The sequence below is a fragment of the Lissotriton vulgaris genome, chromosome 1_1 (assembly GCF_964263255.1).
Source record: "Lissotriton vulgaris chromosome 1_1, aLisVul1.2, whole genome shotgun sequence".
NCBI classification, from domain to species: Eukaryota; Metazoa; Chordata; class Amphibia; order Caudata; family Salamandridae; genus Lissotriton; species Lissotriton vulgaris.
Genome location: NC_141685.1, coordinates 350294025 through 350320563, shown reverse-complemented (window position 1 = coordinate 350320563; position 26539 = coordinate 350294025). Strand labels below are relative to the sequence as shown.

Here is a 26539-nt window from a genome sequence, read left to right as displayed (position 1 = left end):
AAAGGAGAAACACGAGAGACGGCCTATGGCCGTCAAAGTGAAAGTACGAGGAGAAATGCGACACGGCGGGCAGGGGAGGGGGCGGAGCGGGGAAAGTGGCATGAGGGTGTGAAGCAGCAGGGGCCTGAGACGCGGCCGAGAAGTTATGATGCAGGTTAGGACGGAGGTCCCAGTACAGGCACGAAAGTGTATGTCAACAGTTTGGACAGGTCCTAGTACTACAATATGTGGGGGGTGTGCATGTCAGATCAGCTTTGGGACAGAGCTGCGTGTGCTCAAATGACTTTCTCAGCATCGTTCAAGGAACGCCCACCGAGACGTACCTGTACTAAGGATGAAGAGACGACGGTTAAAAGGTGCGCATCCTTCTTTTAAAAGACCAGAGCGGGAGGCAAAGTGTGTGCGCGAGCAGGGGGTAGAATGCATATAAATGCACCCGCCCTGACAAGTAAAACGCTGCGCCAAAGGGAAGCAATTTGTGGCTCGAATGGGTGCAGGGCCGCCGGCGTATGGTTAAGGGGATGGAGACGAGAAGGGGGAGATTGAAAATATGCACGACACCGTAGAAAGAAAGGATGGAGGCTTAAGGCACGCTGAAGGGCGAGGAAGGCGAGGGAGGGAGGAGAAATGTCAACAGTTTGGACAGGTCCTAGTACTACAATAGGTGGGGGGTGTGCATGTCAGATCAGTTTTGGGACAGAGCTGCGTGTGCTCAAATGACTTCATCAGCATCGCTCAAGGAACGCCCGCCGAGACGTACCTGTACTAAGGATGAAGAGACGACGGTTAAAAGGTGCGCATCCTTCTTTTAAAAGACCAGAGCGGGAGGCAAAGTGTGTGCGCGAGCAGGGGGTAGAATGCATATAAATGCACCCACCCTGACAAGTAAAACGCTGCGCCAAAGGGAAGCAATTTGTGGCTCGAATGGGTGCAGGGCCGCCGGCGTATGGTTAAGGGGATGGAGACGAGAAGGGGGAGATTGAAAATATGCACGACACCGTAGAAAGAAAGGATGGAGGCTTAAGGCACGCTGAAGGGCGAGGAAGGCGAGGGAGGGAGGAGAAATGCGAGAAACGTGTGAAGCAGGGGGCGGGGGTAGCGGATACCTTTGAAGTGCACTTCAAAGGCTTGTTTGCAGAGCGCACGCTGGGGGATGACTGTGGGAGGGAGGCTGGTGTCTGTGCACGCGCTTTTAATGGCAATGCACATGCGCATTGAGCGAGCTTTCACGGGCACTTCATGGAATCGCCCGATCTCGGTAAGCTCTGTATAAGCCCCTTTATATCGAGCTCCCGCTCTCAATGCGCATGCGCGCATTGAGATAGGTCGCTCGACCTAAAAAGGGAATCAAAAATGTTGTGGCTATTAGAAAAAATGAGAAATATGAAAAAGGTAAAATGTAGAGTGCAAAAAGTAAACGTACTGGGAGCAGGGGCAAGGGAGCTTCCTAAAAGTTGTAGTCGGAGCATGGGCAAAGGGGCATCGGGCATCCATCTGCTAAAGTAGAGAAGAGACTTATAGTGAGGTCGAGAGGGGGCGATAGACTAGTTTGTGTTATTTAGGATTCAGGCAAGGGTGGCATTAAGGAATAGTAAGTAATGGTCAGGGACTGGTAATTTTAAGGGGGATGTATGTCGTTACAACGCATGCTTTTTCCACGCATGCCTTTACAACGCAGGTTTTACAACGCAAGTCGTTACAACGACTTGCGTTGGGGGCGCTGGATAGTGAATAGTTTAATTTACTATTGCAACTCCAGTCCCCGTGGATAGTAGGGAAGGTTTTGGATAGTAAATGAAACTATTCTCTATCCTCCAGCGCCCTCCAGCGCAAGTCGTTGTAACGACTTGCGTTGTAATTCCTGCGTTGTAAAGGTACTGCGTGGAAAAAGTTTTGTTGTAAAGGATGTTTCCCTCTTAAGGGTAGTTAGGGGCTTTTAGGCTTCAGGGAAGGGTAGCATTAAGGAGTAGTAAGCATTGTTAACATTCACAGAAACATAGCATTAAGGAGTGGCTCAGGGTTTTTGGGTCAGGGGTGTGACTCTTAAAGGGGTAGTAAGGGGATTTTAGGTTTCAGGGAAAGGTAGCGTAAAATAGTAGGATAACAGTTGAAGAGTAGCGTTAAGTGGTTAAGTGATTTTTTTGTTCAGGGATGTGGAATAAGGGGAAGTAATAGATTTTTAACTTCATGAAAGGTTAGTGTGAAGGGATTGTAAAGGGATATTAGGGTTCAGGGAAGTATAGCGTTAAGGGGTAACAAGGTGTTTTAGGGGTTATGAAAGAGTAGCATTTAGGGGTAGTAAGGTTTTTTAAGCATGCAATGAGGGTGTGTAAAGAGGCACTAAGGAGATTTTAGGATTCAGAGAATGTCAACATTAAAGTATAGTGTAAGAAATTGGGTTAATGGTTGAGGGAGGTGAAATCCTACTCAAACAGGAACCCAATACTTTTCAGTGTGATGTTACGAGCAAACCCTTAATTAACCTATGCTCAACCCTTGGGTAGCTTGGCACAGAGCAGCCATTAACTCAGAGGCAATTTATAAAGTATTTGTACAACACTTCAAACAGTAACACAGTGAAAAAACACCCCAAAAGGATCCCACACCAGATTTAGAAAAATAGAGTAATTTTGAATAAGTAAACAAGACCAAAACAGCAAAGAATCCAATTAGTAGAACCAGAGATACGCAATTTCAGGGAAAATAGTGCCAAAAATCACAAAATGCTAGCTTTGGATATGTGGTTGCACTGGACCGGGACAAAGTCACAAGTTCAGGCGGACCACAATGGAGAAAGAGCAGGCTACAGGGACCCAGTTAGGCCTGCTGAACAAGATAACCGTAAATCCTGGTTGCAGGGTGCTGCATGGTGCCGTGCTGAGGATGCATCATGCAGTCGAGGTGATGCATCGGTTCCGAGGAGCTGTGAGGCTGCGATGCAAAAACTTGCATCAGCATCGAGGTGGCTGTCGATGAGAGATTTGAGATGCGAGGGCCTGTGTCGGGAAAGCTTCACACAGGCAGTGTCCTGATGTGGGCAGCAAGGTCAATGCAAAATCCTTGCACTGAGGTCACCCCTGCAGCATCAGTGATGTGTCTGCTTTTCTTGGAATTTTGCCTCACAGCAGAGGAGATACATGGGTTCTGCTGGGTTTACAGATGAGCTGGCAGAGCACCTTCAGGCCTACTACCAAAGGTCCAGAACTAGGGCTCACAGATGGCAGTGTACAGGTGATGGGTTCAAGGTGGTTGGAACTTTCTAAACCTGGGGCTCTAGTCAGGAGGCCAGCCAACTAGCCCTTGGACTCACTTTGGAGTCCTGGGTTCAAAAGATGCAGGTCCAATCCTCTCACAACGTCAAGAGGACAACAGGCAGAAGGTCAGCACAGCAGGGCAACAGACCTTGGCAGTCCTTTCAGCAGCACAGCAGTCCTTCTTCCTAGCAGAGTATGCACAGGTCCAGAAGTGTACTGAACTATTTGTGTCTGAGGTCCAATATTTATAACCTGTTCTGCATTTGAAGTGGGAGAAGTTCCTAGCGCTTCCCTTTGAAGTACACAGGCATCCTGCCTTCCCTGTCCTGGCTCCCGTCTAACCACAGGGATTATGCAGTGCGCTGTTGGGTGGCATGAAACAGCCTATTCAAGTGTTAGTAAGGCTGTGCCCAGCTCCGCCCTGCCATCCTGCCTGTAATGGCTCATCCTGGTGCACCTAAGTTCTCTATTGTTTATGACTGTGTAGTAAAAAGTACACAAATTCCAACTGTTAGATGCACCCAGAGACAGGCTACAGACACTAAATGACTAGGGCAGGAAAATGTCAACTTTTTAAATGTGGCAGTTTCAACATTGTAATTTAAAATCTGACTCCACCAGGAGAGAGAATTTTTCATTACAATTCCAAAGACACTAAACATTAGACATTTACCTGCTGCCTTTTAGAAATGAAAACATATTAACTGTAACAAGGTAACTCCAATGTTATTCTATGGGAGCGGTAGTTTTTTCACTTCCAGGACATGTAAAACTTGGAATAGTGTGTACTACATTTTAAATACATTGTGCCCTGCCCTGTGGGCTGCTCCGGGCCTAACCCAGATGTGACGCATATGTATTAAAAAGGAAGGTTTAGGCCTGGCAAAAGGGTTTATTTTTCTGGTTCAAAATGGCAGTTTATAACTATATGCACAGGCTGCAATGGCAGGCCTGAGGCATGTATAAAGGGCTACTTAAGTGAGTGGCACAATAAGTACAGCAAGCCCACTAGTAACATTTAATTTACAGGCCTTCTGTACATGTAGTACCACTTTACTATGGACTTAAAAGTACAGCACTGCAAAGTAGTAGTAAAGTGCACTGAGTCCTAAGGTCAGCAAAACGAGATCAGCAAAAATAGAGGAAGGCAAAATGTTTGGGGAAGCCCACCCTAAGGTAGTCAGGTCTATCAGGTAGTAAGTGGTAGATAGAGTGCAGGAATTTGTAATGTAAAGGTGTCGTTATAGGCTTTTAGGGTTAGTAGTACGTAGTAAGTGGTACCAAAACGAGGTTAAGGTACTATTATATCAGTTAACGATTGCATTTTATAAAAACAACATTTAAAATTTGACATTTTTGGAATTGTCATAAGTAGTAATGAAGAACACAACATTATTATCTGGACGATTTCTGCTCGACCATCTTGTAATCCAAAATTTAAAAAGGGTCTTTATTACGTATGACCACTCAAAGATCAAGAATGGTTAACATATATAAAAAAAATCCTTCCTAAATTTATTGAAGATATTTCCTTTGTTGTGATGTTCCTTGAGCTTACACCATCATTTTTACATGCACCAAAAATGCATGTGCACCCACTTATCGGTAAATTGCAGCTTGGAACAGTGGGCCTGATTCATGGATCCATATGCGCATGCATGTCTGATGTACACAAGTAAATAGCAGTGCCTTCATAAAAGGTAGCTGTGCCCTTGTAATTTGTATTCTCTAGGACATTATTACCCCTTAAATGAATACATCCCATTTTAGACTTGTGAATGGACTAACTAAGGCCTGGTTTCTCTGGAAAAGTTGTGAATATCCAAAAACTTGCAACATTGTGGTTTCTATCTAGCTCTTCTTCAACCCCTTTCTACCTTGGACATCTTCAGAGATTTAGCCCTGCCAAGGACAGGGGCAATGACATCTTGTACAATTATGCATGAGTAAAGGCCTCTGCATTATCCCGAAGAGGAGCTGAGGAACATATTACTTATGTACACATGGCTACATTTGATTATCACAGTTTTCCAGACTTACTCCTGGAAAACTTTGTTAATTCTTGTAAGTCCTAAACTTATAATCACATAAGACCATACACCTGAAGGGGCAGGTTTACGACTATGTTTCAGAACTGAGCACAGTGTTTTTAAATCGAAGAAATGAATCTGCATTCACAACTATTTAGAGCCCCATGATCGGTTTTCCAGGGAAACCTCACTTTCTGCAAGGCATACACATTTTGTGGCGCAGAGCTGTCCACTGACACCTCTGTAAAGAAAACCAGTTGAAGAAATGAATACTAGGTTTCTCTGCAAAACATGTGGCTTGTAATCAGATCCAAGCCAATGTTCCTTAATGGCCCCTTCTTAATATTTAATTCACTGTGATCTTCTGCCTTGCTTACCCCTCTGAAAGTGTGGGACAGCAGTTTCCCCAAATCCCCATTTCTATCAAACTCAAATTCCATAGGTGTACCATTGCTGAAAAATACCATATTGCATGTGTATGTCCCTTACAGACCTACAAGATTTAAGATATTGTCATTGTATGAGAGGAGGGGTGATCTAGAGAGGCAATAAAGCTTAGAGCCCTGCACTACCTAGCCTAGACAACTACCCTACCTCAAAAACTCTACTAAAGGCTATTGACGCTCCTGCCACATCTGATTCTGTGCATGGATTTCCAGCTCACCGTATTTATTTATTTAGAAACTTTTATATAGAGCAAACATGACCCTTGCGGGAATCAGAGTGCTGTGCATTTTTTCAGAAGTCGGAGACAATAATATTCTAGTTGATAACAATATAGGGTATGACAGCACCACCGATAAGGGAGGGTACAACACAATGTCAGAATCAATAGATCAAAAACAAACAATAATATAAAGGGAGAGAAATAGTCCAGCATTGAACATGTCATGAAAGATATCAAGAGAGGCAATCCTAGGATTTAGAGTAGAAATTTGTTCATAAGTAGTACTTTAACTTCCTTCTTGAAAGATGCAGTTGAGGGATTCAGTCTGGTTTCAGCGGGCAAGGCGTTCCAAATTCTCAGGGTGATAACTTAAAAAGCTCTGTTGTAGGTTTTACCATGTGATTGTCGCTCTTCAGTGGGAGCTATGTGATGATAAATAATATTGTGCGATATGCAGTGACACAGTGTGTCTTGGCAGGTCTGCCCCTAGCACTGTTTTGTTTGTATACACATGAAGAATTCAATCAAGGAAGACAGTGACCAGCAACTCAAGATGCCAAAACATTGACGTGGGAAGGAATATTGAAGCTGTGGATCGATAGGGCAGTTGGGCAAACACCATTTTCCTGTGGAATTAGGGATGGGCTCAAAGCCCCACAGTGAGGTTGGATGCATTAAAGAAAAGCAAGATCTTCAGACCGTGGTGGAATATTGTGATGAAATGAATTGGACTACTGCCTGACCCTTACCCAATCAATAAGATAGAAATTTCCAGCAGCCCAGTATTTTCTCTGCTCATTTAGGTCAACGCATGGAAGAGCACTGGCCACTGGCATATTCAACACCTAGTAATTGCCAACAATGGAAAAAGTGGAGCCTGCAGCCCTACTCATTTCATATTCAAAATCTACCAACAGCCTCAGATCTTCACTCAGTCGCTATTCTTTGTTCACTGATGATATGTGGACTCCAGGTTTGCCCTTCCATTTTTCCAGTGCGGTTCCTGTTTCACAGCCAGTTCAGATAAACTTTCCGGACTTCTCATTACTCTCTGATCTTTTATCAACTCCACCTTCACCCAGCCTCACTCAGATGCTGTAGCCCCATTGCTGTTTGCTTATGTCTTTAAGAATATAGAGGAGGGAGAGATAAAAGTAGTATGGAATGATAAGGTAGGGAGAAAATGAGGATATAGGAAAGAAATAAATGTAGGCGCTAAAAGGGAAGAGGGGGAAGGATATAGAACAAGCAACTGACATTGACAAAGTTGAGGGTATCAAACTCCTGGGGTCTTCTTTAAAGGATTCTAAATGGCACCTGCTTACTTGCATAGTGTGCTATAGACCCCCTCAACAACAGGCACTAATCAAACTTTTTTATAATATGCCACTTACTCATGTCAGACTGATAATCTTAGGGGATTTTAATGTATGGTCAAAGGGGAACCTAGGCCCAGCACTCAAAGACCTTCATCAATCATGTGAGAATTTAAATCTGCAACAATTGGTGATGGAACCAACGCATTAGGGAGGACATGTACTAGATTTAATTTGTTCTGCAAAAAATGTTGCAGAATTGGAAGGCATCTTACCCTTATGCTGGACTCACCACTACCTTATTAAGTTTTTGTTTTTTAACCCTAAAATGAATAAATATAGGGCCTCCATGGAAAACAGCCGTCGGGCCGGGAATGGAATAAACGTTTGAAAATAGCAAAACAATCCCCTGTGTTCACAGATAAAAGCTCTTTTGATGTAAATAAATCTGTGGATGAACACTATTTGAAACTCTGTGACCAGATAAGAAATACTCTTAATCTGATTGTCGCAATGAAAAAACTTAAAAATACACATAGGTCGTCAGCCACTTGGTACAATGAGGAGCTGAAAAACCTAAAAAAAGGGCTGCAAACAGGCAGAAAGAAAGTGAAGAAAGCTTTACGCGGAGATGGATAAAATAGCCCTGAAAGCTGAGTAACTATAAAATGAAAATGTCCAAAGTGAAAGCAGAGTATTACGCTGACATCATTTTAAGGGCGTCAAACAGTGCTAGAAGTATATTCAAACTAGTGAATGACCTCTCCAAGCCCGACTGCATAAAAAATAAGATCACTGCTACACAGGACCTATGTGATAGCTTAGTGACTTTCTTTGAGGAGAAAATTAATAAAATCATTGGTGGTCTGGAAATGGTCAAGGCAGAAAAAATAGAAGGCCAAATCAGAGTGGCTGAGATGCCATCACTGGCTCAGATGGAGGAGTGGGTAGGCAAGGATAAGTCAGTTACTCTAGACTATTTTGAGATTCCTTCAGAGGAGGATTTCAATAGACTAGCTCTGAGTGTCTCATCAGGATCCCCAATGGATCCTCTTCCACACAGGGTTTGGAAGGAAATAAAGGAAGAACTCTTTCGGCAACTTCGACAGGTCTGCTGCCAATCTCTGAGTAGTGGGGTAGGACCTGCATGTTGGAAACAGGCAATAGTGACACTGCTTTTGAAGAAAGCTATGCTTGACCCCCATGCCCAGAAAACTACAGACCCATTTCTCTTCTACCCTATCCTGTGAACATCTTAGAGCGTTTGGTTAGCAAAACTCTTTCGGAATTTCTAGAAACTAACCACTTGTTAGAAGATGTGCAATTTGGCTTTTATCCAGGTCATGGAACAGAGACTGCCTTATTGACGGTCTTGGACTAACTCAGAAAGCGAGCAGACAGAGGACAATCAGTTATACTGATCCTACTGGAAATGTCTGCCGCATTCGATACAGTCAAACATAAAATCCTTTTGAAGAGGCTCACGGAAATTGGGGTTTACAGCATGGCATTGAAATGGTTTCAGTCATACCTGTCGAACAGACAACAGGCTGTGGCCTTACCTCCCTTTCAATCTAAATATAGTGCCTCCATGGAAAACAGCCGTCGGGGCAGGGAATGGAATCAACTTTTGAAAATAGCAAAACAATCCCCTGTGTTCACAGATAAAAGTTATTTTGATGTAAATAAATCGGTGGATGAAAACTATTTGAAACTCTGTGACCGGATAAGAAATACTCTTGATCAGATTGCCGCAATGAAAAAACTTTCACATAGGTTGTCAGCCCCTTGTTACAATGAGGAGCTGAAAAACCTAAAAAAGGGCTGCAAACAGGCAGAAAGAAAGTGAAGAAAGCTTTATGCGGAGGAGGATAAAATAGCCCTGAAAGCTGAGTAACTATAAAAGGAAAATCTCCAAAGTGAAAGCAGAGTATTACGCTGACACCATATTAAGGGCGCAACACCCAGTATAGCGTCCCCCAAGGATCAGCAATTACTCTGATACTGTTCAATATTTATATGAGTCGATTGATTTAAATTATTAAATCATACAAAGTTAATCTGGTGAACCATGCGGATGATAAGCAACTCATTTTATCATTGGAGGGGAGTCAATCAATATCACTCAACAGTTTTCATGAGTGTATGGAAAAACTGCGAAATGGCTCAAAGATAACTCCCTGCAGTTTACCAGAGATAAAACAGAGATTCTTTTTTGTGTGGCAAAGAATGTAGCTCTACCGCTTCCTGCCAACTTCTGGCCTATCCCTACGGATAAGACAATGACACCCTCGGAGGCAGGAAATAGCGATTATAACGCTGTCAATACCACACGGGTAGGTAACAACGTGGGTGTTACATCATCCGCGTTGTTACCACGCATGGCATTACATCGCAAGTCGTTTGTATGACTTTCGCTAGATGGCTCGCAACACCAAGGAATGTGTTGGATTTTAAATGCAACACATTCCCTACTGTTGTGCTAACTGGAGTAGGAATAGTAATTTATACTATTCCTAAGTCCAGCGCGCCATCTAGTGCAAGTCGTAGAAACGACTTGCGATGTAAAGCCATGCGTGGTAACAATGCGGACAATGTAAAGTCCTGGTTGTAACCTACTGCGTGGTAATGTATGTTGTAGTACCATCATACATTCCACTGAGGCAGTGCACAATCTAGGGATATTATTTGATGACAAACTGAGTCTAGAAACCCATTTCCTTTATCATAGCACTATGGAAAATACTTCCAATAGTACATATTTCAGACAGAGCACTTGTAGTGATGTATTGTATTTCCCAATAAATACAAATAAAAAGCATATGAAAACAAAAATAGAGCTGCAATCGTCTGAGTGTGTTTTTACACTGAATAATGAAGTGAAATATATAGATCTGTGGCTGAAGGAGACACTTATGCTATGCGCAGAAGTTAGGAGTGCATTTATTGGATGTTGAGATGACACCGATGCTCGAACTCGGATCCCCAGTTCCAAAGTGAGCAGCTCTGTCCATTAGGCCACACTCCCATCATATCACCTCAGAAGGGAACGTATGCAAAGTAATCCAGTGGAACCTGCGCAAGTAAAACAATGCAAGGGCTCTTCTATTGTACACTCCCAGCCCTCTGAGTAGAATGACTCAAATGTGTTACTTGTGACCGGGTATGGGGTGCCAATAGCAGGACTGACTCAGTGGCATGCCCATATATGGAATACATGTCTGCTACTGTGCCAAGTGAGAGCATTGTAAAGAGCAACCCAGAGAGGAAAAAAAAGCAGCACACATTGAAGTAGCAAATCGCCATTATTGATTGTTTATGTGCAGGAAGGGACAACTCCCTGTACATATACAATCATTCTCTGCAACACTGGCACCCTTGCACTATGGTGCAAGGGTGTCTGTATTGGTGTTAGCCAGCTATCTTTAGTGCCATCACTAGGAAAAACTCAGGGGTGCTCCTTATTGTTGTAAATACGGCGCATCCCAGCATTTTGGAAATGGCGGAGCTCGCTGCTGCACAATTTGCCATAGTTCCGCGCTCCAACATTTCCTTGTAAATATATTTAGACTTCAGGCTAAACTTAGACTTTTGGTCTAAGTTTACCTTTGTAAATCGGGCCCAACGTCTAAAGTTAGACTTCAGGTCTAAACTTACACTTCAGGTCTAAACTTACTCTTCAGGTCAAATATACCATCAGGAATCAGGCCAACAGTCAGGGGTGGCTCCTCCCGTCATGGCGGCGGAGCGTCACCCCACTGCTTTTAAGCAGTGCACGGTAAAGGAAACATAAAATGATAATAACTTTAATTTATTATCGTTTTATGTTTCCTGTTGCTTTGCGGGTGGGCGTGGCTTCCCAGCTCTCCGAGCAGAGCAGGGAAGTACGCAATTTATTTATTTATTTATTTATTTTTAATGTTTTATATAGCGCGAACAAGATCTTTGCAGATATCAGAGCGCTTTACATAGAAGGGTACATGAGGGAACATAGTCAGACAAGTAAATCAATATATCACACAGTACAAATAGTACAAATAAATGAATGCAAAGCCAATCATATGAATAATAAGACAATAATATGAATAATAGGACAATATGAATAATAAGACAATAATAAGACAACTCGAACAAATAAGTAAAGGGGTCAAACATGTAGTTCAGATCGGTGCAAATGACTGTTTGGTCGGCCCTCTCGGGCCGCCCAAACCAGCCATGCCCTATTTCCCCGTTCGCCATGCAGATTGCATTACAGCCTGCGTGAAGAACACACCCAGGCCACCATTCCCTGGTTGGGCGTCAAATCAGGATGCTCAAAACCAATCATAAAGCGTCCTTGCACCGGTGTGAATGGTCAGGGGAGCCTGGGTGCTAACCAATCACAAAAGGGAGCATTTTCTGTGCTTTCTGTGCCTCAGAAAGCAGGAGCATAGACGCAGGACTGGCCTGGCAAGGTAAGTGCTTCTTTTAGTATTATTTTTTTTTTTACTGTTCCCACCTTCCTCGTGACCCCAAACTTGTGCTCCCGCACCCACCCCGCCTCCCACGAACCATGCCGGTGTCCACAGCCAACAGTGTCTGACTCCAAGAAAGACTATGGGGCATATTATCAAGGGGGTTTATCTCCGCTTTTTTGGCTTTAAAAGCCAAGAAAGCGGAGATAAAATTATCTCCCTATTACCTAGCTGTCGCTAACACTAGTTAGCGACAGCTAGTAGGAGATAGCGACCATCTTGGGCCCCGCTTTGCATACCAGTGATATTTATCACTAATGACATGCAAAGTGGGCGTGCCAAGATGTTAGCGACTGGAAACAGTCGCTAACATCGCTATCTCCTATTACCAACTTTTGGAGATATTCGCACTAAGCGCGAATATCTCCAAAAGCTAACACCTGCCCCTGCGCAGTTCTTAGCCATGTTATCCAATGGTAGGTGGATAACATGGCTAAGAGCATTAGCTCGGTAATGCCTGAATATCGCTGACTTTTCAGCGATATTCATGCATTGCGGCCGATTTTTATCGCATTTGCGATAAACCTTGTTAATACCAAGGTTTATCTGCGATAAAAATCGCCCCAGCTCGGCGATAATTTTTTCCCGCTAACCAAGCAATAGCGATAATTATCGCTATTGCTTGGTAATATGCCCCTATGTTTCGCTAGTTCATCAGTCACAATTTACGTCAGGGACCCTTTAATGTGGAATGGGCAGTTCATTCAGAGCAGAAATCATACAAATCGGAATGGGAGCATTTTTTGCTCTTAGTGTTTTCTGTAATAAAGGCAAGTTGTGTGTTAATCAAATTAAATGTATTAAGATTGTCAATGGCTACGTAGTGAAGGGTGCACATGATGGGTATATACTGTATTAGCCTATATTTTCTAATTTAGCTTCATAATTATTACGCTTATCCAATAAAGTATTATTTTATAAATACAATGACCTCCAAACATATTTGCATCGAGCAGGTTTTACCTTATATAAATGCAGATGATCATAATTGTTACCGATTAAAAAGTCATTCCAGTCCAGATTGGCATTTGATGGAAACAAAAAGGTAAGCATTAGGCGTAAATCAACTTAAACTCCCTTTGGGCTTAGTGATTTTATAGTGATAATGTCAACACATCTGTTGTGCTAGGCAAGCTATCTACTGTGCAAGAGCAACTTTGATTTCAATGATACGTTTCATATTCTTTTAAAACTGTCAATGGAAAAATAAGCTTAACAATTTGAACACACATTAAATTACATTTGTATGGTAAAATCACTGTGATGACATTCTCCTCTCGAAAAACACGTGGGAGTGAGATAGTCTTATAAAGCGAAAACTACTTCCATTTTGTTTCAGTTTTTTTCATGTTTATTTTCCATTTGTAAAGAGAGAGCAGATATAAGCTAGCCTGTGAGTGTACTTGGTTGGTCTGCGTATGGTGGGTTGGTCTGTGTCTTCAGGCGGTATGACTAGTATTCACAAGGTAGAGAAGAAACACAACCAACAGAGTTACTGGTTTCCATGTAGCTACTTGGAACACAGGGCCATATTATCATAGCAGCCCAGGTTAACACCAGAACCTGGGCTGCCCTGGGAATTCACAAGGACATATTATCAAGCCCATTATCGCTGCTTTAGCGGAAGTTTCCTGCCAATAAAAGCGGCGATAATGTATCGCCCTTTCTTGATAATATGACCCACAGTTCTTTCCTGCAGTATAAAACAGGAGCCGGCCATCTCCAAAGACCTCCAGGAGCAGACAGTCCCATGTCTTTACCTTTGAGTGCAAAGTCTCACTGTTTCTGTTGGTAGACTCAGGGAAGCAGCAGCCATGTTCATTAATCAATCCTATGTTGTGCATGGGCCGTTGACAAGCAGAGCGGCTCTTCGTCTCTTGAAATGTGCCGCAATAGAGGTTCAGGAGGATGGTCAAAGGTTTGCCGCTATAAAAGGAACCCCCTAAATCTAATTGGTGGGGTTTCAAATCAAAATTGTTCTAAGGTTCTTTGGCAACATTCTATTGGATTTGCTTCTCTGTTAAACCACATTATTAATCGTATTAACTCTTTGAGAAACAGTGCAATAGGCAAAGTCGTTTCTTTTTGCACAAGTTGTATAAAAATATTCTTGGAATGTGACAATATCAGAACACTTCCATATGGTTACACTACAGGATGTCATCCTCCTGCTGCAGCAAGGTATCTTCATGGCTACTCTCTACTTGAAAGATGCATACTTGCACTTTCCGATTCATCCATCTCATGGGTGCTACCTCTGCGTAATGGTCAACACTACCAGTTCAAAGGGTTAATCTACTGCCCGAGGGTCTTTACCAAGGGCCCGATGTAGGTAAGTTAATTTTACCACTTCTTAAATACCGAATCATACCGATTCGGTATTTAAGAAGTGGTAAAATGGAGGGGGGGGGGGGATGTAGGTATTTCAGATTCGGTAAATACCGAATCGTTAAGATTCGGTATTTACCGATTCTGTAAATACCGAATCGGTAAAGCCCATTGATTCCTATGGGCATTGAAGCCCATAGGAATCAATGGTCATTACCGAATCGGTATTTACCGATTCGGTAAATACCGATTTTTGCAAGGGTGCAGGGGGTGTCACTTTGACACCCTCTAGCACCCTGAATTCAGGCACGTGTGCCATGTGGCACACAGACATGCCCTAAGGGCATGTCTGTCTGTCACATGGCACTGGTGTGCATGCACACATGTGCATGCACACCTGTATTCGGTATTTTACCATCCAATAGGATTGGGTGGTAAAATACCGAATCTGACTGGCCTGTGGGACTCAGAAGAGTCCCACCTACATGTGGAAGTTACCGAATCGGTAAAAATACCGATTCAGTATTTTACCGATTTGGTAAATTTACCGAATCGGTAAAATAGGCCCCCTACATCAGGAATGACCATTTACCGGTCGGTAACGGCCGAAATCGGCCGTTACCGATCGGTAAATGGACACCTACATCGGGCCCCAAATGTTTTATGGTAGTATCATGTCACCTCATAAGGAAGGGGCATTCATGTCTTCTCATACCTAGACGAGTGGCTGATAAAGAACGCAAACAAACAAGCATTCCTGGCCAACACCCAAGCTTTGGTCTTCCTCCTATATTGCCTAGTGTTTACAGTGAACGCAACAAAATCCCATTTCGAGCCTCTTCACTTCCAGCTCATTCTAAGGGGCTGTTTTCAACTCTGTTTTGGGAAGGCATTCCTCAGACTCCCAGAATACAGGTGTTCCAGCAGTTTCTGCCTCTTTCTTAGCCAATTTTTCACCTTCCAGTTCTCACAGTTATGCACAGTTATGCACTTGCTAGGAATGATGCCCGCATTCATCACTATTGTGCCCGCGCCAGGCTTAATATGCACCCACTTCATGAGGGCCTCTCAAGCCAATAGTCCCAAGCAGAGGATCAGATGAAGGATCTAGTGTTGGCAAGGGCCAGCATCCATTGCACTCTACAGTGGTGGAACAGCAAAATATATTGGTGGCCAGGCCACTTGCAGACTCAGTTCCTCAGGTGACCGCCACCATGCACGCATCTCTAGCTGGCTTGGGGCACATCTTGACAACATGAGCCCAAGGTTTGTGGCAACTTCATCTAAGGGGTCCTAACATCAACCACTTGGAGCTGTTAGCCATTCATCCACCTCTCCAAGCTTTTCACCTACAGATTCAAGGTAAGGTAGTCCTAGTGCATACAGAAAACATGACTGCCATGTTCTATCTTCAGAAACATGGAGAGGCACACTTTCCTTACCTGCCTGCCCTAGCGCAACGGATTTGGCTTTGGGCCATCCATCACAATTGACCTCCCGGCACAGTACCTTCTGAGAGTGGATGACAAATTTGTAGACATTCTCAGCAGTACTCAGCAAACAAGTCCATGAGTTTCTCCACCCACAGATCCAATGTCTTACTTTCGCAGGTGGGCCACCCCATACCTAGACCTTTTTTGTAATGGCAGAAAACACAAATGCCAACTCCAGGATTCCACACTCCCAGTCCATGGGCAATGCTCATTGGATGAAGTGGGCCTGGATCTTTGCCTATGCTTTTCCTCCTCTACCACGCATTCTGTATGTGGCCAGGATGTTAAGACAAGTATCCCTCACCCTCATCCCGGTGGCTCTAACATGGGCCAGGCAAACCATGGCTCACAACCCTGCCTGAGACGTCCATTGTCCCTCATGAAAAGCTTCCCAACCGACCAGACCTTCTCACTCAAGACCACGGCAAAGTAAGACACCCAGATACCAAGCAGCTCAACCTAGAGTTGTGGTAACCTTAGGTTACTGCAGGAGTATAAGGACATACTCTGAGAAGCCCGTAGGCTCACCAAATGCACTTGCTACGCTGCGAAGTGGAAGCGTTTTGTTCACTACTGTAGCCCAAACAGCGATCCGCTCACCTCCACAGTTCCCTGTAAGGTGCATGCGCTCACCTATGTCTCCCTGAGCGCGCACAGTAATATATGAAGCACGCACATGCAGCTATGGTCCGTTTGCGCTGCCACTTTTAAAATGTGTGCGTCGCGAAAAACTGTCACTTCCATCTGTAGTTGTTGGAGGTATAGACCACCCGAAGTTTGTCCGGAAGTGGCTCCTGCTGCCTTTCTTTTGTTTAAGGGGGCGCGGTTTTAAGGCAGATTGTATGCCTTTTTTAGGGTGATCATGTTGATCGCTGCCCCCTTGTGCGCTGCAATCGACACAAATACTTTCACGAAGGGGCTCTCATTCTGCCCCGCCGCTGTGCCCTATTAACAAATAGAAGGCAACAAGGCTACAAACGTGTCCTTTCAGGTGATTGTGAGGGCATACGTCATGCTTGTGGACTTGCTGCATTTCTTTTGTTAATAGAGCGGGCAGATTGTGTACCACGCCCTGTTGGCGGAGGAGGTGCAGCAGGCCTACAGGCATGGCATGTGCTTTCGTGGTCGCTTGTATGGAAGTTGCTGGTAGAAAGTTGTAGTTGCTCTGAATATCTTGACTCAAGTCTTCAGGCTAATTCTATTGTGAACTGAAATCTAGTGGTGACCAGTGAGTGACTGGCTGACCTGGCCCTTCCTTAGTCATTCATGTTTGTTTCACATATTTATGGAGATTGGCTGAGAAAAGCAGAGTGATGGATGTAATACAAAAATCAACACTTTATGACCACCAATTAGCTTTTCATTACAAGGCTGTTTAGCTCATCTGTGCATGTAAAGAACAATTTGCAAATCAGCCGTGACCTCACTCCCAAAGGAACATTCTGACCTAAATTACTGTGCCACATTCCCATTTCAAGGTTAAAATGAAAAATAATGGTCAAGCTTCCTATTTAAGACCTTGTAATTTTTAAGGCCTGCTGCATCATTCACCACTCAAATTACTTTCATATTACACTATACAAATAATCCTTTATGGATTCTGGAGTAGCGTGCTACTCGCCGAAAAAGCGCTACAACGCCTCGTCAGGGGTAGTGAGCACTATATAAATGCAATTACAAATCAATATTATACCCATTTTAGATGTTTTGGGGCCAGTCAACGAAGGCTTGCAAGACTATTTCCAAAAGTACTACTTTACATACTCCAAAATACTTTTGTGAATACATTCCTAATGTTGTAGATGACACTGATTGATCAAAGCTGCAAATGACCTCCCACTGGAAAGGCACACTACTGCCTGTGAGGGCCACATAACACGTGCATCACTTTTGAAACAAATCATCCATGATTCACAAAAAGGTTTACATATCACTGCTTCTGGCTAAAAAAAGCGTGTCTCCTAGGTATCTCTCAGAAACATTCTGTAATACTTGTGAATGATACAATTATTCTCAATAGTTTGCAAAATATGTGCTTTTTTTGCGCTAGCATTTTTCTTAAATAGATCACCAGCATCTTAAGTCATAAGGAGTAGAACAGTGTTAAAGTTCATTCATAAGAAACAGCGCACTCATTTTCAACTTCAAGTCCGGCAACTATTACTCGCAAGGTAATATTGTCAGTATGTGAGGGAAAAACACAAGTGCCTACATACAGGATAAGTGATAATCTCTGCAAACTACTGCCCTTTGGAAAGAAAGAGATACAGCCAGGCCAAGAGCAACAAGCATTGGCAAATTCAAGAATTCTCACTTTTGGGACCTACTGACTTTGCGACTGCTTATTTGGAGCTGCTGAACAACATCCGCAAAATACAATACGTTTTGATAATTTAGTTTATATCTGCAGTAACAAAAAGGTGCGATGACAGCCACTGTTGGCAGTTGCAACATTTTGTAATTGGCACCATTTGTATTTTTTTATTGACCGATCCAAGATGGTGGCACCACAGAAATCAGTAAATAAAATAAAAAAGAAACTGTTAAGGGTGGGAAAGCAGTTTTGTGCTTGTCGGCACCAATTTGCTGCCTGAACCTCTACAAAATATATGTTTCTAAAAAGAGTGTTGGGGGTTTTGGAGGAACAGGTGGAGGGAGTGTTGTTCCCTTAAAATAAGCAGTGAACGAACATGAATTAGCCAGCCAAGAGGATGGTAAAAAGACTACGCTTCAGAGGAGGGACAAACAAAGATGGACACGGAAAGCCATTGAATAGGTAGGAAGCAAATGAGTGACAATTGAGGCAACCAATAGCAAGCAATGGACAGAATGTAAGTGCCTGTAAGTTCTTGGTAAGACCACAATTGGTCTTTCCAACCAAACAGCTTGCACTGTCTGGTAGCCACAACCTACAAAATAGCAGATAGATGAATATGATAAATAATTGGCTTGTTGAAATGCCATGTTTATCTTTTTATAGCCTTCTGCAAAGGTATAGTGCCCAAAAATCCCAAATGTTTTTATAGACGGGAAAATGTGTATGTGCTCTTGTTTTCACTAAAGGAAGGCACACAGTTTCCAAGGCTATTCCAACAGAAGAGTCTGGGCCAGATTTTCAAAAAAGTCACGCAGCACAGCAACCAAAAAGGCTGCGCGGCGTTGCGTGACAGAGCGGGATAAGGAGAGCGCCAAATCCAAAAAGATATGTCTATCTCTTCCCCTCTCGCTGGCGTCTGCGCTGATTACAGCTGTTAAGTGCCGCACACACACCGTAGCGCCATATTGTTGCTGGGTGTGTACGTGAATCTAGCATAGGTTTTGAACTGGAAGTATACCTTCCAGAACAAATTACTGGGCCCGATTCACAGAATGAACTCAATCCTAAACTTACTTCTATTTTGGCATTCACATAATGCACTTACTACTTTTGGCATTCACAGAATGCACTTACTACTTTTGGCATTCACAGAATTAACTTACTACTTTTGGCATTCACAGAATGAGCTTACTACTTTTGGCATTCACAGAATGCACTTACTACTTTTGGCATTCACAGAATGAACTTACTACTTTTGGCATTCACAGAATGAGCTTACTACTTTTGGCATTCACAGAATGCACTTACTACTTTTGGCATTCACAGAATGAACTTACTACTTTTGGCATTCACAGAATGCACTTACTACTTTTGGCATTCACAGAATGCCCTTACTACTTTTGGCATTCACAGAATGAACTTACTACTTTTGGCATTCACAGAATGAGCTTACTACTTTTGGCATTCACAGAATGCACTTACTACTTTTGGCATTCACAGAATTAACTTACTACTTTTGGCATTCACAGAATGCACTTACTACTTTTGGCATTCACAGAATGCACTTACTACTTTTGGCATTCACAGAATGAACTTACTACTTTTGGCATTCACAGAATGAGCTTACTACTTTTGGCATTCACAGAATGCACTTACTACTTTTGGCATTCACAGAATGAGCTTACTACTTTTGGCATTCACAGAATGCACTTACTACTTTTGGCATTCACAGAATGCCCTTACTACTTTTGGCATTCACAGAATGAACTTACTACTTTTGGCATTCACAGAATGAGCTTACTATTTTTGGTATTCACAGAAGTTAGGATTTTGTCTTACGTTTGTCTTAAGACAAAGTTAAGACAGACTTAAGACAGACTTAAGACAGACTTAAGACAAAATCCTAACTTAAGTCTGTCTTAAGTTTGTCTTAAGTCTGTCTTAAGTTTGTCTTAAGACAAACTTAAGACAAAATCCTACCTTCTGTGAATACCAAAAGTAGTAAGTGCATTCTGTGAATGCCAAAAGTAGTAAGTGCATTCTGTAAATACCAAAATAGTAGTACGTTTAGGATTGAGTCTTAACTTCATTCTGTGAATCGGACCCACTATGCTTAGACTAACTTAAAACCTTTCCCACCATGTATGTGTGCTGCACAGTGCAGCACACATGAAAAGTCAGAAAAGAAAGAAGAAATAAAAATATTTCTACTGTTAGCGCCTCCTTTGAAGTGGAGTTAACTTTTGGCTCTAAACCCTTTCTACAATTCTTTGTAGATACGGTTTTGCGTCAAAAGGCATGGGTGTTTGCATACTAATGACCATGTACCACCCATGCACTACTTTTAGGGTACTTTCCAGTGCAAAACAAGGTTTGCGCAGGAAAATAAACACCCAATAAAACATGTTATGCTTATTAGCATCACTTTTGGGATGCTAACCCTGCGCAAAATGTTTGAAAATCTGTATTTCTAAGTTTCCCTAATTTAGGCTCTTCATGTGCTAGTTGTATTGTTTTTTAATATACATAAGATGCATTTTCTCCGATGAAGAACTCGCTGCTCACCAACTTTGAAACATGTTCTCTATGTGGATTATATCGTTTGGGCCTCGAGACAGCCCAGTCATAGGTCACATCAAGTCTGTGGTCCCTCTGCCTCCCGTAGCCAGCACTCCAACCTCAGCTTTTTGACAACTTCTTTTTCTCTTAAAACTGAAACGTCTCTCAAACTTCATTATCACTAACTTTTTACATTCTATTTAAATCCTCACATTTATTTTTAAATTCAGATTTACAATTCTATTTTAATCTTTTCTTCTTGGTAATTGCTATCTGTTCCTATACCCAATGGTATTCTAATGTTCTCCTGGACGGCTCCATTTCCTCTCTTTTACTCTGGTGGCTTATGGATGAGCCAGTTTTGATCTTTTAAGGCTAGCTATAAAAGTATTAGCTTCTCCCCACAAAATGATGGTAAGATAATAAGAAATGGTCTTCAAAACCGAAACTATAATTTACTGCACAAAGGCAGTGCATACCTACAGCCACCAGATGTACAACCTGCTTGTCAACAATCCAGTAGGTGGTCCTTATACCTAATCTGGGCATCTGGTCATGATGAGAAGCAGTGCGAATTTAGAGTTACCTACCATTACAGAAGACAATGTCAAACCTACTGCTGCCCAACTCAAAAACCAGCAAGCACAAGACCTCGTCTGTTGATACGTGACACCACCACTGTCCAGCTACATGGACACGACACAAGCATGGACCAGTCATCTCTAATGCAGTCATGGGCTACACACACATCTGTCTTTTGTTTAGTCTTGGCTCGTGCCCTTGCTCTGAATTAACAAACCAGAGAGTCCCCTGCCATCACAGAGATGATCCTGTAGCATGTACTGGGGCGGCCACACGGAAGCCAGGACATCCGGGACGGCCAAGGGCAGATTAGAACTACTCCTGACTGGACTCTCCCCTTGTAGGCAGGCCGGATCCCCCTGTACTGCTGCTAAAACATTAGTCAGCTTCATAGCATGCTGAAGCTCAATGATGCACCCCATAAACGTTGATAGACCGTGAATTGATTGAACTGTCCCAGGGCATACTGAGGTCACCTTTGAAAAATTGCTTATACCACAGTCACCAGGACAGACTGAACAACCCTGTCTATCCTAGAGAGCACATCATTCAGGGTAACTAAGCCTTTTACATACATATATTTATTTATCTATTGATGGAGAAAGTGGCACTTGCCTTGCGAGGGGTTTTATGACTCCCCGGTCTCTTCCATTGGAAAACAGTGGTTTGCCCTCAGCCAAATATTGGGTAAGACTGGCGTGCTGCAGTATTTGAAAAAAAAAATGTGCGCCTCCCTAGTACAAGCTTCGCACGAGAGTACTAACACTTATGTTAACCACTGGCGAAGAAGAACCCAGCATCACCTCACAATAAGCGTGGTACAGGGGTCGGCATCTGTGTAGCTAAACACCATTTTGGGGAATCCAGGTAGCCAAGCATTAGGCTTTCACTGGTTTCCAGTTTCAGGTTGCGTGATTGACATTATTGTGATATTCCAGGATCTTTATGACAATAGCACCATTCCTATTGGGTGGGGGTTCCCTAGTCCCTTCGGGATTGGTTGGGCTGATCTTTCCGCCGCTCGACTAGGGCATGAAATATTAGGAGCTTGTCCAGAAGACTCTGGGACCTTCTGAGTGGAAATTGCTAATAAGGGAATTTGTTGCAGGTTTGCAGCTCTTCTCACAGCTTACCATTACTGTGATAGAGGAGGTCTACCGGGGACAGGCTCATTCTCAGCCTGCCCAAGGCAACTGTCACTTCCTCTCCAGCTAGAGAATCAAATACCCAATATGCCTCTCACACCCCGCCTGCATTCCCAGGGCCCGTTGGTTCGAGGCTCAAGCAGCTTGACTGCATAGAAGTTGTAGGACTATTCACGCCCTTTTTTCGACTGCGGGCTGAGAAAAACAGGGGTGACGGCTTCTATGAAGGGGAAAGGTCACCCAGAAGGGTGCTGAAGAGGAGGCCTTTCTGTCGAAGATTTTTTATGTGTTCTTATGGTTAGATGTTTTAGTTTTCTGAGACTCATCCCACACAGGTGTTCTCTATTGGAACTAATATTTCTCTGGGTATTGAAAGCGACCATTACAGCCAGAAACTGTTGTATCCTGGACGGATTCCTTGTTTGCAGACAATTGGGCTGGTCTCCGCAGCCTAAGGACTTTGGGGCAGATTTACAAGCCCCTTGCGCCGCCGGTGCATCACATTACGTGAGGCACTGGCAGCACAACCTGTTGAGTGATATTTACAAGCACAGGTAAAGCCACCCTGCGTGACTTTACCTGGGCTTGTAAATATCGCCCCTTTTCACGCAAACAGGCGTGTTAGGGGCGTGACATGAGTGTTGCGTGGGAACACCCATGCCCACTGATGCATTTCCAAATTTACAAGGAATCGTAAATCTGGAAATGCGTCACAGTGCTACGCCGCCATAGGGGTGGGATAGTGGAGTGCAATGAGGAGAAATGTTTTCATTTCTCCTCATTTATTTCCTCTTTCAATGTGTGCTGTATTCTACAGCACACATTGGAAGAAGAAATCCCCTCAAATTATTGTTTTTGTGCAGGAAGGTGCCCTTCCTGCCCAAAAATAGTCTCCCCGCGGCGGAAGCATCCTCGCACCATGGTGCAAGGGTGCCTGAACTGCTGCATGGCAGCAGTTTGTGCGCCAGTGCAGGGGCGAAGCACAGAAATGCAACATATTGTTGTAAATATGTTGCATCCCTGTGCTTCGAAACAAAAGCAGCGCTGCAAAATGACTTGCGGCACTGCACTCCGTTAGTTTATTGTACATCTGCCACTTTGGGTCTTTTTTAGAGTTTGGGCGGATGGTAAAAGAATACTCCGTCAAAACATGATGGCTATCACATCCTCTGCATTACACTGCACTAGTAATACAGAGGATGGGAGATGCACCACGTTTATGAAGAAGAATCCCAGCCATCAAGCTCTGAATTAGTCCCTTTGTCGACCCTTCAAGAGCATGGATTCAGTTTTCCTTTTGTCAACCTCACCCCCAGATCCCTATTCACCATTACCTAACTTGGGGGCCTATTATGATCGCGGATAATCCGCATCCTCCGGGTTGGCGGAACCCACCGCTGGCCCGGAGGATGCGTATTAACCGCTGCGGACAGGAAAAAGACCCCCCGTCAGATTAGGATGGCTGGGGGATATTTTTTCCGTCCGCAGCTTTTCCGCCGCGGTCGCCTTCCAACCGCTGCGGAAAAGCTCTAACATGGCTGGCGGTGTCTATCAGACACCGCCAGGCATATTAGGATGGCGGCGGTCCTATGCCTTTCCACGGCGGCATTTCCGCAGTGGAAAGGCATACGGTCTTTTCTTTGGGGGCCCGTTGCGGGCCCCCAGGGGTGAAGGGGGGTGGGGGGTGCACATGGGGCATACCTATGGTACCCCCCTGCCTTTGCGTGCACAAAGCGGCAGGCACCTCGCGGTGCACCCCATTCATCTTCACCTTCGCTGTTGGGTGGCCATAGAGCAATTAAACCTAGCTGCAGTATCTCGGGCCGAAGCCACGATGTGCTAGGTCCTGGAACAGGTATTGCCAGCTAACTCAGGCTCCTGAGTATCATGGAGGTGGTCTAGCCAGTTGTGGAGGCACCACAGGTTCTGTCAGGTAGTCCTCCCTGGTATAATACTTGTTTTCTCCCAATGCACCAGGGTCAGAAGGACCATCACGAGGCGGAGCACCAGTGTTTTAGAGAGATGATTTTTAACCTCTGTATTTAGGAGGGAGATTAGTCTATAAGATGCACATTGGGTGGGTGGCTTCCCTTGTTTGGGTATTACTATTAATTGTGGCCCGACGTAAGTCTGGAGGAAGTTCACCAGATTGTAGTGCATCTTCTAGCATAGCAAGCATATGGGGTCCTAGTACTGATAGTGTGCTTTTATAAAACTGTACTGATATGCCATTGGGCCTGGAGCTTTCCCAGATTGCTTTTGGCACAGTTCCTCCCCCGTGAGGTCTTGTTCTAAGCTGACCCTGTCCTCTCTCTGTAGCTGTGTAAAGGGCAGTTCTGTAAGGAAGCCCACAATCTCCTCCTCTGAGTTAGAGTGTCTCTCACTGTATAAGTCTTGTTAATTTTGGGTAAATGTCTCAGCACTATCACCATCTGTGACAATAAGAGTTCCATCTTTGCTCATCATGCTTGATCTGTCGGCGGCCTTCGACACCGTTCCCCGCGACCTTCTCCTGACAAGACACTGGGAGATTGGCCTGAGGGGAACGGTGTTCGAATGGTTCCAATCTTTCTTGGCCGACCGCAGACAAACGATCTGGGCCCCCCCTTTCTCCGCCCCTATGCCGCAGCTTGAGGTGGGGGTCCCGCAGGGCTCCATACTCAGCCCCTCCCTTTTTAACATCTTCCTGACACCTTTGGCGGCACGGGTGGAGGAGTTAGGGGCTCAGATCGTATCCTATGCGGATGATACACAGCTCCTGTTCACTTGTGACAGGGGCTGTGACTTCGACGGAGCGGCCATCCGGAAGTGTCTGGAGTTTGTGTTTGATTGGTTCGGGAAAAGCGGCCTCAAATGCAACTCCGACAAATCCGAGATATTGTTTTTTGGTTGTCCTGCTGACCCGAGATGGAAGCACTGGTGGCCTTCAGCCATGTTCCCCCCGGCCAGTGATTCTGTTACAGCTAAGAATCTGGGCATGTTGGTCGATAACACCCTTTCCTTTAAGGCCCAGGTAGCTGGCTTGACGGGGAAGTGCTTCGCCATCTTAAGGATGTTGAGAAAGTTTCTGCCGCACCTAACCTTGGAGCACAAGAAGATTACGGTGCAGGCCCTGATAGGCTCACGCCTAGACTACACCAACATCCTTTATCTGGGTCTTCTTGAATATCTGCTGACCCGCCTGCAGATAGTCCAGAATTCGGCAGCCAGGGCAATCTTTGGTCTTACCAGAAGAGCCAGGGCTAGCAACCTCCTTGTTACTCTGCATTGGCTGCCGATTCGTAAGCGCATCTCCTTTAAGATCTTAACCACAGCTTTTAAGGCGCTTCACAATTTCGGCGCTGGTTATCTGCAGAGAAGGGTCAACTTCTATTTTCCATCTAGACCCTTGAGGTCGGCTGCCCAGGCCAATGCCATCGTGCCGGCAGTGAGACGTGTTCGTTGTGGAGGTCGCTCCTTTAGTTACCTTGCCCCCCGTCTTTGGAACACGCTGCCCCTGACGTTGCGAACGTGCTCCAATTTGTCTGCCTTTAGAAAGGGACTTAAAACTTATCTCTTTGCCCTGTAAGTTGTTCTTGTGGATTTTTAGTGCCGCTTTGGCTGTCTTGTTAGTTGCTGGTATTTGTCGGATGATCTATAGCGCCGGGACGCTCTTCGTAGCAGCTGAGCGCTTTACAAAACCCACAGTAACATAACATAACATCTTCTACCTCTAGCTCCCCCACCAATCTGCTAGCCGTATCAGTTCTAACGAGCCACGCTAATAGGCAACCTGCCTTGTCTCCTACATCATACAGTTTCTGCTGCGTCACCAAGTAGTGTTGTTTCACTAGGTCATTTGTGAGGGCTTGATACTCTGTGCATAGTGCCTCCAGGCGGGTCAGTGCTGCTTGGGTCCTGGTACTTTAATAGGTCACCTCCACCTCATGGAACCCCCATTCTAGTGCTCTTAGTCGCTCCTCTCTATGACGTTTTTTACAAGATATAATATTTTAGGCTTTGCATCGAAGCACTGTTTTATATGCTTCCCATTCCACTCCAGGTGAATCCATTATCCCCACGCTTTCCTCAAAATAGAGGGAGGAGTCTCTGCAAAGCTCTGGTATTAATAACCCTGGGCATAGCCTGCGGAGACTCTGTGAAATTCTATGGAGTTCCGTGACCTGCAGGAGTTACATCTGCCCCCCCATTGCACCGCCTGCAGCCTCCCAAGCGCCCCCCATCCCAATGCGTAGTAAGGCCTGACCTTACCTGTCCTTGGGCCTCCTCCTGTTCTTGATGGGTGGGTGTGGCGGTGCGTCGGCTTCCTTCCTGGTTCCTTCCTTCTCCTGTTG

At 44.3% G+C, this 26539-nt stretch overlaps 1 protein-coding gene across 1 annotated transcript in view; it reads left to right on the top strand.

Annotated features, from left to right (window-relative positions):
* LOC147747165 (cytosolic carboxypeptidase 6-like) overlaps positions 1-26539 on the top strand; it is a 2097334-nt gene that overhangs the window by 265846 nt on the left and 1804949 nt on the right. The gene's annotated exons all lie outside the window — the stretch shown is intronic.